Raw genomic sequence first — 9,926 nt, 5'->3', positions numbered from 1 at the left:
GAAAAGATGCATGGTATGACTTAAATCATTTTGAATTTATTTATACTTGTTTTGTGGCCATATTTTAAGTATATGGTGTTACACTTTACATCCTTTTATTTTGTGAACACTTTGATTTTTATAGTTAATTTTATTAACTTTTCTTATATGGGGGGAGGAGTAAAGAATGGGTTCAAACTTAAGCAACCATCAAGTTAATATATACTGCTATGTGCATAAGATTTTCTGTATAAACCTGACAACCACAAATCAAAAACCAGTAACAGATATAAAATTGGATTCCTTTTTCTTTATTTTTTTGCATGTCAGTAAAGAAAGCCAGCAAATTATGAGAGAAGCAAACAAGAAAGGGAGCAGAGAAGAACTACAAAAACAACTACAGAACAACAAAGGGACAATAAGTACATTCCTATCAATAATTACTTATTGTAATTACAATAATTACTTATTGTAATGTAAATGGACTAAGTGCTCTAATCACAAGACCTAAGGTGACAGAGTGGATTTAAAAAAAAAAAGGCCCATCTATATGCTGCCTACAAGAGTCTCATTACAGACCTAAAGACACATGCTTTTCCTGCCCTTCACCTTCAGTCTGCATTTATCATGCAAATGGAAATGAAAAGAAAGCCAGGATAGCAATACTTACATTGGACAGAATAGACTTTAAAGCAAAGACTGTAACAACAGACAAAGAAGGACACTAAATAATAATCAAGGAACAATCCAACAAAAGGATGTAACAATTGTAAATATTTATGAACCCAACATGAGAACACCCAAGTACATGAAGCAGCTATTAACAAGTGTACTGAAACATATAGGAAGCAATCAATAGTAATACAATAATAGTAGAGGACTTTAACACCTCACTTACATCAATGGATAGATCACCCAAACAAACGGTGGCTTTGAATGAAATTTGGGACCAGAAAAATCTAACTTATATTCAAAACATTACATCCTGAAACAATAGAATACACATTCTTTCCAAGTGCATGTGGAACATTCTCCAGAATAGAGCACATATTAGGCTACAAACTACATAGGCCACATGATCTTTTCTTTCCACTGATAAGTTCCCTTTAACACTTCTTATAAGGGCTGGTTCAATGGTCATAAATTCCTTCAATTTTTGTCTGGGAAGTTCTTTATCTATCCTTCTATTCTGAATGATAGTCTTGCTGGATAGAGTATTTTTGGTTGCAGGGCTTTTTCCCCCCAGTCAAATATATCCTTTAAATATGTCATGCCACTTGCTTCCTGCTAGCAAAGTTTCTGCTGAAAAATCCACTGATAGCCTTATGGGGTTTCCCTTGTATGTAATTGTTTTCTTTTCTCTTGATGATTTTAAAATTGTTTACCATTACTTTTGCCATTTTAATTACCATGTGTTTTGGTAAGGACCTCCTTGGGTTTTTACTGAGGGCTCTCTGTGCCTCCTTGATCTAGGTTTCTGTTTCTTTCCCCTGATTTTGGAAATTTTCCGGTGTTTCTTCAAATAATCTATCTGCTGCCCATTTTCTATCTCTTTTTCTTCTGGGATTCTTATAATGCAAATGTTATTATGCTTGATGGTGTTGCTGAGTTCCCAGAGTCTATTTTCATATTTTTTCTTTCTTTTTCTCTCTCTTTCTTTCTCTTTCTCTCTCTCTCTCTTCCTCTTTCCCATTCAGCTTGATTGTTTTCCATTACTCTGTTTTACTGATCGCTGATCCATTATTCTGCTTCCTCTAGTTTACTGTTTATTCCATCTAGTGTGTTTTTTAAATTTCAGTTATTGAGTGTTTTTTTTTTTATCTCTGATTGGTTCTTTTTTGTGTTTTCTATCTCTTTGTTAAGGGTCTTACTGAGGTCCTCCCCTCTTAAGTCCAATATCTTTGACCATTACTTTTTGTTATAACTTATTTATTTTTTAAATTTACATCCAAGTTAGTTAGCATGTAGTGCAACAATGATTTCAGGAGTAGATTCCTTAATGCCCCTTACCCATTTAGCCCATCCCCCTCCCACAATCCCTCCAGCAACCCTGTTCTCTATATTTAAGAGTCTCTTACGTTTTGTCCCTCTCCCTGTTTTTATATTATTTTTGCTCTCCTTCCCTTATGTTCATATGTTTTGTATCTTAAATTCCTCATATGAGGGAAGTCATATGATATTTATCTTTCTCTGACTAATTTTGCTTAGCACAATGCCCTCTAGTTCCACCCACTTAGTTGCAAATGGCAAGATTTCATTCTTTTTGATTGCTGAGTAATACTCCAGTGTGTGTGTGCGTGCGTGTGTGTGTGTGTGTGTGTTTATACCACATCTTCTTTATTCATTCATCCATCAATGAACATTTGGGCTCTTTCCATACTTTGGCTATTGTCGATTGCACTGCTATAAACATTGAGGTGCATGTGCCCCTTTGAAACAGCACACCTGTATCCCTTGGATAAATACCTAGTAGTGCACTTGCTAGGTCATAGAGTAGTTCTATTGTTAATTTTTTGAGGAACCTCCGTACTGTTTTCCAGAGTGGCTGCCCCAGTTTGCATTCCCACCAGCAGTGCACAAGAGATCCTCTTTCTCTGCATCCTCACCAACCTCCGTTGTTGCCTGAGTTCTTAATGTTAGCCATTCTGATGGGTGTGAGGTGGTATCTCATTATGCTTTTGATTTGTACTTTCCTGATGATGAGTGATGGTGAGCATTTTTTCATGTGTTGATTGGCCATCTGGATGTCTTCTTTGGAGAAGTGTCTATTCATGTCTTTTGCTCATTTCTTCACTGGATTATTTGCTTTTTAGGTGTTGAGTTTAATAAAGTTCTTTGTAGATTTTGGATACTAACCCTTTATCTGCTTTGTTGTTTGCAAACATCTTCTCCTGTTCCATTGGTTGCCTTTTAGTTTTGCCGATAGTTTCCTTCACTGTGTAGAAGATTTTTATTTTGATGAGGTCCCAATAGTTGAATTTTGCTTGTTTCCCTTGCTTCTGGAGACGTGTTGAGTAAGAAGTTGCTGCGGCCAAGGCCAAAGAGGTTTTTACATGCTTTCTCCTTGAGAATTTTGTTGGATTCCTGTCTTAAGTTTAGGTCTTTCATCCATTTTGAGTTTATTTTTGTTTATGGTGTAAGAAAGTGGTTCAGGTTGGGGCGCCTGGGTGGCTTAGTCGGTTAAGCGTCCGACTTTCGCTTAGGTCATGATCTCGCGGTTCGTGGGTTCGAGCCCCGCGTCAGGCTCTGTGCTGACTGCCAGCTCAGAGCCTGGAGCCTGTTTCAGAGTCTGCGTCTCCCTCTCTCTCTGACCCTCCCCTGCTCACGCTGTCTCTCTCTCTCTCTCCTAGAAATAAATAAAAATATTAAAAAAAAAAAAAAAGAAAGTGGTTCAGGTTAATTTTCTGTATGTTGCTGTCCAGTTTTCCCAGCACCACTTGCTGAAGAGACTGTCTTTATTCCATTGGATATTCTTTCCTGCTTTGTCAAAGATTAGTTGGCCATACATTTGTGGGTCCATATCTGGGTTCTCTATTCTGTTCCATTGATCTGACTGTCTGTTTTTGTGCATTCTTTGACCATTACTTTAAGTTCTCTATTAGACATATTACTTATCTCCATTTTATTAAGCTCTCTTGCTGTGATTTTTGTCCTGTTCTTTCATTTGAGACCTATTCTTCTCTCCTCATTTTGTCTAACTCTCTTTCTATGGGTTAGGAGAGTCCGCTATATCTCCTGCTCTTGAAAGTAGTGGCCTTATGAAAAAGGGTCCTGTAGTGCCCTGCAGTACAATGTTTCATGTTTACCAGAACCTGGCATTTCAGGGCTATCTCCTATGTATGTTGTATGCACCCTGCTGTTGTGTCTTGGCTGCTTTTTCCTTCAGTCATCTACCATGCCTCTTTTTGCTTCTCATGAGGAGGGTTTGGTCCTTGTGTTAGTAGCAGGCCAGTCTGGGTCCACCTTGGGCTTCAGTTGGGTGGAGCCAGGCATTTGGCAGAGCTGCAGTAGCACTAAGCCACAGGGTGCTTTCCCTGTGTTGTTCCCTGAGAAGCTGTTGTTGGTGGACAGGGCCCACAGACCAGATATCTGTCCCCAGCCCACAGCAGTTGTACTGGACTGGTGTGTGTGGTTATTTTCCCTTATCCTTGGGACAGGAGTCACTTTGGAGTGGGGCTGGTCCCTATTTGGGGCTGCTTGCACAATGCCAAGCTGATGGCGCTGCTTTGGATAAGTTCTGACCAAGGGCATATTGGAGCGAGGGCGTGTATGCAGGAGAATGAGGGGTGGGGCGGTAGTGGAGGAGGGGGCATGCTGTTAGCAATTAAGTAGCAAGTGCTGGCACTGTGCTGGTTCCCACAGGTGTTCCTGTGTCTAGGCTGGGGAGTGGTGTGGGGAAAGGAAATGGTACCCACCAGCTCCTTTGTTATTGGAGGAGTCTCCCAATGATCCCAGCCCCTCCAGCACATGTTCTGAGATTAGTAAATGAATGTTTCTCCCTTCTACACAAGGCAGTTTTTCAAACTGCTGCCTCTGTGCTGTATCTCAGCAGGGCTGTTTGATGTGCTGTCTAGTTAAGGGTGGAAAGTCCCATTTCCTTTCACCCTCCCTGCTCTCCCAGAGCCAAGCCCCCTGATTTTTAAAGTTCCAGGGGTTAAGCCCCCACTAGTTGTAACAACTCATGAAGTTATGCCCCTCTGGTTTTCAAGTAAAATGTTCTGAAGATTCATCTTTCCCATGTGAGTCCCCCGTGCCTGGAATTCCTGGGGTGAGGGTGTGATTCCTCTCTCTGCTGTCCTGGCACTTCTCTCTCCCATGGGCAGTCCTGTGGGTTGATTTGTTTCTCTACTGGTTTTCGCCCTTCCTGCCCTCTTTGATGTGGCCTCTTCTCTACATCTAGTTGTGGAGAGTCTGTTTTCTGGGTTGTTTCCACTGATGTGGGTGTTATCTAGTTGAATCCATGGGAGGAGGTGGTTAGGGTCCTCCTCCTCTGCCATCTTTCCTGAAGGCTCCGTATTAGCCAGAGTTTATAGATTGTAATGTAAGAGCCATTGGAACTGTTTGTCAAGAAATTGCGTGAAAAATCTTGTCTTTCTTTCCAGTCAATATTGGTTCTCTGTGGTGGGTGTTACTGAAATAAAACATGGATGCATCATAGATACACCTTGTCCCCTGCAAGGAGCATGATTGCCAGTCTGAACTAGCTGGGATGAAAGAATTCAGCTCCTTTACCACATTAAAAACTTTGAGATACGGTGTTCATTCCAAGGATGTATGCAGGTATTTACTGTGGAAAATCACTACTCATAACGGTTTAGCAATGATTGCAGAATGACAAAATTAAGTGTAATAGTGAGTCCCTATATTAAATGTTTTATGCATCCTTTGAATGAATAACATGCACTTTCAAAATTTTACTTTTCCTATGTTATGTTCTTATATTCTTGAGATATATATAGATAGATATAGTTTCATTTTATTTCAAGAGAGAGCACGAGCAGGGGAGAAGGGCTGAGGGAAGAGAATCCCAAGCAGGCGCCATGCTGTCAGTGCAGAGCCTGATGTGGGGCTTGATCTCATGAACCATGAGATCATGACCTGAGCCAAAATCAGGAGTCAGATGCTTAACCGACTGAGCCACCCAGGTGCCCCTTGAAATGTAATTTAATGTCTTTAATCTAAGTTTTCATTGTTGTATTCAACAAATGTTGGCCAACGTGGATTCATTCAAAGCACACCAACAAATGTTTCATGACTAAGAATTGAGAAGCACCATTTTAGATGTCTGGAAAGTCCCAGGGCTTTGCTGGCTGTTGACACCTGGCTCAGGGACCCCCTCTTCGTCCCTGTGTATTCATGTGGGCTCAGGACTCCAGCTTTGACAAAGCAGACTCGGGGGAACCGGAGACAGGATATTAGCTGATGAGGGTGGAGGTATCTCTTTATCTAGTTCCTAAGCCAGGTACTTTGTGTCTTTGGTGGGTCAGTTCCAGAGCCTCTGTAGAACTGGGGGCACCCACGCAGAACGGCTGAGCACATAATGCAATTACTTCTTCAGTCACAAGCTAGAACCCAAGGGCAGTGAAGGCCACTGGCTGGAAATCAGGCAACCAGGAGAGTCGGGGTCCATGTGGAGCCACTACTACGCTGGCCCTTGTGTCACAGGTGATGAATAGAGGCCCCAGCAAGGACTACGGGTTTATCTACTTGGGGGCTTAGGAGAACAGCATATCTGTTTTTTTCTCTTCTGAAAAGATGTCCCTAAACTTTGGCCCTCCACTTGCAAATCACCTCGCCCAGGCCCTCAGTGGTGCAGCTGCCTGGCTGTAGAAAATCCTGCTGCATTCTGCCCTGCTCATGGTCAGCACCAGATTCCTGTTTTGCTTCTTCTCCCTGGGTTTCCCATGTCTGCTCACAGGCATTGCCAAGCCTCCATGCTGCTGGCCTAAGCTAAAGGCTCTGCTTTCCCTATCTGGTCTTAAGTTCTTCGGGACTTGAGAGCAGAATCAGCCTGAGCCTTGGGCATTAGACAGGGGGAATGCCCAAGTACCGCTGAAAAGACACTTCCTCCAACCCTGGATTCGGTCATTGTGCTGTGGCTCTGCTGGCTTAGGACACATGGACTAATGTATTAAAGAGGGAAGGGGTATGCTATCTAGAGCCCACTCCCAAATGTTTTCGGAAAGAGCAAGGAACAACAATTATTTTTATTTTATTTTTCTAATGTTTATTTATTTTGAGAGAGAGAACAAGCAGGGAGGGACAGAGAGAGAAGGAGGGAGAGAATCCCAAGCAGGCTCCGCACTGTCAGCACAAAGCCTGATGCAGAGCTTGATCTCATGACTGTGAGATCACGACCTGAGCCGATATGAAGAGTTGGGTGCTTAACCAACTGAGTCACCCAGGCGCCCCCAACAAAAATTATTTTTTTTTAATTTAAAAAANCCGCGAGATCATGACCTAAGCGAAAGTCGGACGCTTAACCGACTAAGCCACCCAGGCGCCCCAACAAAAATTATTTTTAAAAGGAAGGTGTATTAAAGGGGGTGGACTAATTCCCAAAGGTGGAAACACCCTACTATGGAATGTTTTGTAAACTATGTTTCGCTTTCTTCTGTCTCCTAGGTGTGGCAGAGTAAACAGGGGGTGGGCTCCTTCCCATATTATGCTGAATTTCTTTACTGATACCCCAAGCCTGTGAATACGCTGCCCTCTTGGCCTGGAATGCCTCCCTCCATTTCACCTGTCCCACCAAGACCAGGCCTCCTGACTTGCCTCGGTGTCTCTGCTCATCCTGGCAGCCTTCCCGGAAGTGCTTTCCGGGGAAGAGCAAACCCACGTGGCTCCAGGATTGGCTCCTCAGGTGGGTTCCTCCAGATCTCCTGTTGTCTTCACGCGCCCTCTACTGGCTACAGAAAATCCTCTCAGGATAGATTTTCCAGCCAGGAGCCCACACTGAGCAAACAAATTCATTTTTTTTTTCTAAATTTCCAATCCATTTAGGTAATTAGGAATAGCTTTTCACCTCCACAAGCTTCTCCTCAGATGAAGTCTAGGTTCCAGGTGACTGCACTCCTACGAGCTTGGGGGAAGGCATGTGTCTACTTTCTTCCTGCTGTTGGACAGGCCCCCTAGGGCACACCCGCCTCTCTGCCCCTCCCGGGCACTGTTTGGAAGTGAGTCCCACATCTGTCTGGTGCCAGGCACTTGGTGATGCCCTGGGGATCGCTCTGAGGAGACCCGTCTGCAGCCATTTCTACTCTCATGTGCTCACGGTCCGAGTAAGGGTGAGGAGCTGTAAGTGGTATTCTGGAATATCTCCACTTTTGTGGCTCCCCCACCCCCCACCTCTGGCTGTGAAACTAGCTCATCTGTACTTAGATCCTCAGACTCCTCTGGGGCTTCTCCCAAGATTCTAGAGTTGACCCGGGGTCAGGGAAGGTGAGGGGCCCTCTCCAATGCCCTCCTTCAGGCACCAGCTCAAAGAACCTGTTGGGTCATGGGAGCTGTGTGGGGGACAATAAGCAGTAAGAAAGGAAAATAGCTCAGTAGATTTCATCCCAAATCTTTTGGTCTTAAGGCAAACATACACTCAGTCTTTTGTGTCCTCATTTGAAAAATCAAGACTTTGATGTCTTTGTTCCTGGTCCCATCAACTACCTCTTTGACCACTTCCCTTTGGGCAATAGTGCCTTCTGGCTCATCTCCCTGGGCTGGGGTAGGGCTCAGGTGCACAGCAAGAAATTCAACACAGAACAGGGAGGGAAAACTCAGCCACCCCGAGGATCCTCCTGCCATAGCCAGGAGACACAAAAATGCATTTATTCTTATAGTTAACAGGACCTATGCTATTAGGGTGCCTCCCACCTTCTAGGGGTTCCTTTTCTTGTATCTTTTTACAAAATCTTTTCTTTTTAAATTTTTTTAATGTTTATTTCTGAGAGAGAGAGAGAACGCAAGCAGGGGAGAACAGAGGGAGGGAGACACAGAATATGAAGTAGGCTCCAGGCTCTGAGCTGTCTGCACAGAGCTGAACATAGGGGCTCGAACTCCTGAACCATGAGATCATGACCTGAGCCAAAGTCGGACGCTTAACAGACTGAGCTACTCAGGTGCCCCTTTTTTCTCTCTCTCTCTCTTTCTCTCTCTCCCTTCCTTCCTTCCTTCCTTCCTTTTTCCTCCCTCCCTCTCTTCCTCTTCCTCTCCCCCCCTCTCTTTCTTTCTTTTCTTTCTTTCTAATAAGCTCTATGCCCAGCACAGGGCTCGAACTCACAACCCCGGGATCAAATGTTGCATGCTCTACTGGACTGAGCCAGCCATGCACCCATCTTGTCTCTTTTAAAAACAAATTCTTATTTGCTTTTCCCAGGAACATATGAAAATGACTTGCAGATAGACCTCAAGCCCCTTTATCTTAATCCTTTTGCATCTCCTAGGAATTGGACAAGGTTTTACATAGCTACAGTACAAATGAATTCATGAAATTTAATATTGATTCAGTATTTTAAAATATATCCAATATTCAAATTCCTTTGGTCACCCCAATATCTTTTATAGCAGGTGCTCTAGTTCAGAATCATGAATGGCATTAGTTGTCTCTATTCTCCTTTATTCTGATATAGTTCCTTGGTCTTTCTTTCATGACATTGGGATTTTTAAAGGGCACAGGTACCCGGCTTTATAAAATGTCCCGCAATTTGAGTTAGTCAATTTGTCAACCTCATAATTCAGCTTTTGCAATTTTGGCAGAGCTGCCCAGAAGTGGCGCGTGCTTCCCAGCAAGTCACCTCGGGAGGTACCTGGTAGCAGTTCGTCTCATTTGGGTAGCGTTATATTTAATGACTTGAAAGTGGTGTGTGACAGGTTTCTCCACTGCAAAGACAGCTTTCCCTCTTTGCAAATTCATAAACATTCTATGGGAGGACATGTGCGCAATTATTCTAACAAACTCTCAATGGTTTGGGCGTCTGTTGTTGTCAACATCAGTTAGTTCTACGGTTGCAGAACCGTGGTTTCTCTAACTCTATTGGCCCTCTGTATTTATCAGCTACCCCACTACTGTGAAGAAAGACCTAGAAAAATGCATCCTAGGATCCTTTCCCCATTCCTCTTCCTCTTTTCCTTCTCCTTGGAATGGCTTCCTGCCACCCCACCCCACCCCCACCCTGGGGCAAATCCTACCCATCCTTGAAGCCCAGATCCAGGGTCACCTTGTCTCCATGCCTTCCTGCCCCAGCTGAGCTGATAAAGTCTCATTCTACTTTCCCCTTCAAGCAAGGTGGGCTGCAGCTGCCTGGCCTCCTCAAGCCCCTGAGACAGGGAGAGAGTGGGGAGGCAAAGCTCCCTCTCATGGCAAGACTCCCAACCGACTCAGCCTGGTCCTTACACAGTGGTTCTCAAACTTTAGTCCCAGAATCACCTGGAGGGCTTGGTAAAGTACCGATGCC

Source organism: Crocuta crocuta, unplaced genomic scaffold (assembly GCF_008692635.1).
Source record: "Crocuta crocuta isolate KB4526 unplaced genomic scaffold, BGI_CrCroc_1.0 scaffold70, whole genome shotgun sequence".
Taxonomy (NCBI): Eukaryota; Metazoa; Chordata; class Mammalia; order Carnivora; family Hyaenidae; genus Crocuta; species Crocuta crocuta.
The sequence above is the reverse complement of the archived record's forward strand: the minus strand, read 5'-3'. Positions refer to the sequence as shown.